The sequence below is a fragment of the Nyctereutes procyonoides genome, unplaced genomic scaffold, assembly GCF_905146905.1.
Source record: "Nyctereutes procyonoides isolate TBG_1078 unplaced genomic scaffold, NYPRO_anot_genome, whole genome shotgun sequence".
NCBI classification, from domain to species: domain Eukaryota; kingdom Metazoa; phylum Chordata; class Mammalia; order Carnivora; family Canidae; genus Nyctereutes; species Nyctereutes procyonoides.
In genome coordinates this window covers 55547543-55552771 of record NW_026575047.1, presented here as the reverse complement: position 1 = coordinate 55552771, position 5229 = coordinate 55547543, and positions in this window count along the sequence as shown.

The following is a 5229-nucleotide window of genomic DNA, read 5'->3' as shown; positions in this document are numbered from 1 at the left end:
TCCCGGTTAAAAGGGGGCATCTGCTACTCAGTCCTTGCCAGTTGCTGTATGAGAATTTGGGTTAGAAGTGAAATTTTGGAAATTTCACAAGAAGCTAAAAGAAGTACTTTTTATGGGGCAGCCCAGGTGGCTCAGCGGTTTAGTGCTGCCTTCAGCCCAGGGCCTGATCCTGGAGACTCAGGTCAGAGTCCCACGTCAGGCTCCCTGCATGGAGCCTGCTTCTCCCTCTGCCTGTGTCTCCCTCTCCCTTCTCTGTCTATGTGTGTGTGTGTGTGTGTGTGTGTGTGTGTGTGTCTGTCATGAATAAATAAATAAAATCTTTAAAAAGAAAGATGCACTTTTTATGTGAAATCTCACATTTTTAAAAGTTGGAAGCTGATCCAATTTGTCTCTAATTTTTGTGCAGAAAAAAAATAATACGTGCCTTTAATATTGAATGTAACCTTGCCATCCAGTTTTACATCTCATTATACATAAATATATCATGACAATTATTACCATTATTATCATCTTTTCATCATCACCAACAACATAATTGCTTTCCCTTTATTATTGAGGTCCTATGATGTGGCAGAGTCTGTGTTAGTTATTTTACATATATTATCTCATTTAATACTCACAATTAACCCATGATGTAAGTATCATGTTCTTTCCATCTTATGTGTGAAAACTGATGCTCCAAGCTCTCATAATACATAGCAATTGAAATCCATGTCTGCTGGTGTTTTTATACAGCACTTACTGTAAGGTGTTGGTTTCACCTGGGAGAAACCAGCCAATAAAATCTCAAGCTATGGCCTCTCTACCTCCACTTAATGCTCACGTCTAGAGTGGGAGAATTTTTTTTTTAAATTTTATTTATTTATGATAGAGAGAGAGAGAGAGAGAGAGAGAGAGAGAGGCAGAGACACAGGCAGAGGGAGAGGGAGAAGCAGGCTCCATGCCAGGAGCCCGATGTGGGACTCAATCCCTGGTCTCCAGGATCGCGCCCTGGGCCAAAGGCAGGCGCCAAACTGCTGTGCCACCCAGGGATCCCGAGTGGGAGAATTTTATGGTTAATTTTGTGGGTCAATTTGGCTGGGCCATGGTATCTAGTTTCTGGTCAAACAGTCTAGATAATACTGTGAAGGCATTTTTTAGATGTGATTAATATCAAGTCAGTAGACTTTGAGCAAATTATGTTATCCTTTATAATGTGGGTAGTCTTTATATAGTCAGTTGAAGGACACGAGAATAAGGACTGAGATCCACAGAGAAATAGGAATTCTGCCTCCGGATTGCCTTCCAACTTGTGCTGCAGCACTAATTCTTTCTGTGGTCTCTAGCTTACCAGCCTGCCCTATATATTTCTGAAATACCAACCCCCTCACTTGCATGAGCCAGTTCCTAAAAGTAAAAAGTAAATCAAATGCTCTCTGACTCTGTCATTCTCTCTCTCTCTCTCTCCACACACACACACACACACACACACACACACTTTATTATTTGTTTTTTTATTATAATAAATTTATTTTTATTGGTGTTCAATTTATCAACATACAGAATAACACCCAGTGCTCATCCCGTCAAGTGCCTCCCTCAGTGCCCGTCACCCATTCACCCCCACCCCCCTGCCCTCCTCCCCTTCCACCACCCCTAGTTTGTTTCCCAGAGTTAGAAGTCTTTCATGTTCTGTCTCCCTTTCTGATATTTCCTACACATTTCTTCTCCCTTCCCTTATATTTCCTTTCACTATTATTTATATTCCCCAAATGAATGAGACCATATAATGTTTGTCCTTCTCTGATTGACTTACTGCACTCAGCGTTAATACCCTCCAGTTCCAACCACATTGAAGCAAATGGTGGGTATTTGTCATTTCTACTGGCTGAGTAATATTCCATTGTATACATAAACCACATCTTCTTTATCCATTCATCTTTCGATGGACACTTTTTTTTAAGAACCCTGAAATGTATATATTTTGGTTTCAAGAGTAATTTAGAAACAGAATCACAAGGATGAGTTCTATTAATTAGTCCCAAAAGGCTCCAAAAAGGTAAGTATGACCCACAGACAAGTGTGCTACATTATAAAAAGCTACATGATATTTTTTCCAATTCATACACACAGAAACATGGGGAATATACATAGAAATGGACAGTAAGGCATGAAATAGGAATGCTGGAAGGAACATAAACCTGGATGAAGCTGACTTTATTGGTATAGTCTAATTAAAGCAGATATCCAAAAAAAAAAAAAAAAGCAGATATCCTGGATATAATGTTGTAACTCTAAGGGTTACAAAGGACTCTAAAAGTTTGTTTGGCTGGTTGGATGAAACATAATAAATTTGGATGCCAGTACTGTTTTGATACACCATACAGGAAAGGATCCAAAGGCTTTGGGTGATTGGGATGTTAGAAGGGATTTATCACATAAGACCTGCTCACCACCCTGGGAATCCAGAGAACATACCTTCACCACAATTATAAGAAATACATTTGTGAAGGAATCCTCATCATCCTTGAAGAGCTCTGTGGTGAACCTTCTGATTCTACTCTGTAGGTTAAAAATTAGAGTGAGAACTGCTGCCACCAAACTGGGAAGCCTAAATGCAATGGGGATAATTAGATTTTGTGATGGCAGAAGCCCACTGGTGGCCCTTAGTATCCAAGGACAAATGGATTTGATTATCATAATGCATATTCAAAGCAGCAATTAGAAGTCTAACTTGCAGAGACCTATGCTGTTGGCTAGTTAATCAGAGTGTTCTTAAAAGTGAAATTGATGATCAGTATACTAAATTCTTATGTGATCTGAAGAAATGGCAAATTTCTAGGTCACGTGAGCAAAAGTCTAACTTAAATCATAAAAATGTAGAATCTTGATCTTTCAAGTATTTCCATACTTCAGCCAGTTTACAGATCCAAAAGCATTTGAATGAAGAGGAGGCCAGGTCTCCTCGAAGAACCCCACTACACTGCCAGAATGGTACTGTTAATCTTTCTCCCAGCCTTTGAACTATGGAACTATGACCTTCACTAAGGTGATTATTTATTGAATAATAGGAAATAATAAGACCTTCAGAGGATGACTGGACACTGTCTCTAAATTGAAACTAATTCCAAGAGAGCCGTAATGTCACAGTGGCCCAACAGTCAGAGGAGGTCATGTGATCAATGGAGCTGGAGCTCAAGTCCATTTCACAGTGGGTCCAGTTGGTCTTTAAATTCATCCTATGGTTATTAACCCAATCTGGAATGTGTAATTGGGTTAGACATTCTCAGCAGCTGGCCAGATTCTCTTCACTGGTTCTTGTCCTGTGAAGAGAGGGCTATTATAGTGGGAAAGTCCTAATGGAGTCACTAAAAGTAAGCATGTCTTTTCTTTTCTTTTTTGATGATGCTTCAAAATCTTGGAGCCTTGCTGATGCTGAAAGATACTGTTCCTACCAGGATTAGTTAATTTGTAGGGATAACAAAAAATTCACCTTGGGAGCAAGCCAATCAACCCAGAGCCCATACCTCAATCAGTTTTTTTATTGAGTTCTTATAGGGCTTTCACTCATAGGTCACCATTACCTGTCTTTATCAAACTAAGGCCATGTACTCAGCCACTTGGGACAGCTCCTATGCCTCAGAGTCCGCTAAAATTATTCAACTAGCCAAGCCTAAGCTTACTCTACTTCATTCCTTCATTTCTGCAGAAGCCATCCCTTTCCAAATTCCTTTTTTCTCATCAGTGATTACAATGCTTCCCTGTTTCATGGCATGCCCCTTCCTTGTAGGAACTATGAGTAATGAACTACCATTTTGATGGGAAATATCTCCTGACTTGTTGACTCACCACACCTGAATAATAATAGAACTTACATTTTAAAACTGAACAGTCTCTACTAAGAAAATACTAAACCAATCAATACACATTTCTGAAGGAATTGCAAATAATAGTGCCACCATAAAGGGGTTGAAGGATACAAGGTTGGTGATTCCCACCACAACCCTATTCAACCGTAAACTTTAAAAATAAAACTGCCAGTTATTTTGCCAGCAAAAGTTGGTTTATTCAAGATTAGCAGAGAATTGCAATCTGGGACAAGCTACAGCAAAACCATAGGCAAGTCCAGAGAACAAAGGAGGGGAATGTTCTTTTACAAAGTAAATAGGGAAGTTGGGAGGGCTCTAATAAAAAAGTCTTCTGGAGTAAACTAGGAGTTCAAAGTGTAGTGGCTTTTTATTGGCTGAATTGTAACAGTCTTCTCACTGGCTGGTAAAGAGTGAGAAAGGGAGGAGGAAATCTTTCTTCCTCCTGCTGGGAGAGGAAAGTGGTATGGCCTGGGGAGGTCAAGCTCTTCCTGTTGGGTCTGCAATTGAAGACTAGTGGTAGGGTGTGAGAGCTCCCTCTTTTGGTCCCCAACTCCATTCTAAATAAATGGTGCTTCCTTTTATTAATTTTCACAAAACTTACTTATTTGACCTGTGCAGGAAACAGATGTACCATAGAGAATGATGGTAAATTATTATAAGTTTACCCAGATAGTGATTCCAATTGTATCTATCAGATATGGTTTCATTGCTTAAGCTGATTCACACACACTTTAGTACATGGTATGCAACTATTGATCTTGCAAGTGCCCTTTCCTTCTACCTGCTAGAAAACACCACAAGAAGCAGTTTCTTTCATCTGGCATGGCAACAATATACCTTCACTATTCTACCTTAGGAGTATATCAACTTAGCCTACCTCATAATTTTCTATTCAGGATTTTGCTAATCTTTTCCTTCTGTAAGATATTGCATCAGTCCATTATTTTGATGACATTATGCTGATTGAACTAGTGAGCAAGAAGTAGCAGCTACTCCAGAGTTGTTGGCAACACATTTGCAAGTCACAGTGTGGTAAATAAATCCAACTAAAATTCAAGGTCCTTCTACTTAGGACAAGTGGTGTGGGGCATGTCAAGATATTCCTTCCAAGATGAAGGGTAAGTCGTCGCATTGACTGCTGCTATAACCAAAGTTAAGACACAACATTCAATGGGCCTTCTTGAATTTTAGAGGCAACTCATTTACATTTGCATGCATTAATGTAGCCTATTTACCAACTTACCTAAACAGCTGCTAGTTTTGAATGAGGCTCATGATAAGAGAAGGCTCCTCAACAGATCCAAGCTGCCATTAAAGCTTTCTGGAATTTAGACTGTGTAACAGAGCAGATCCAACAGCAATTACAGTGTCTGTCAGTGGT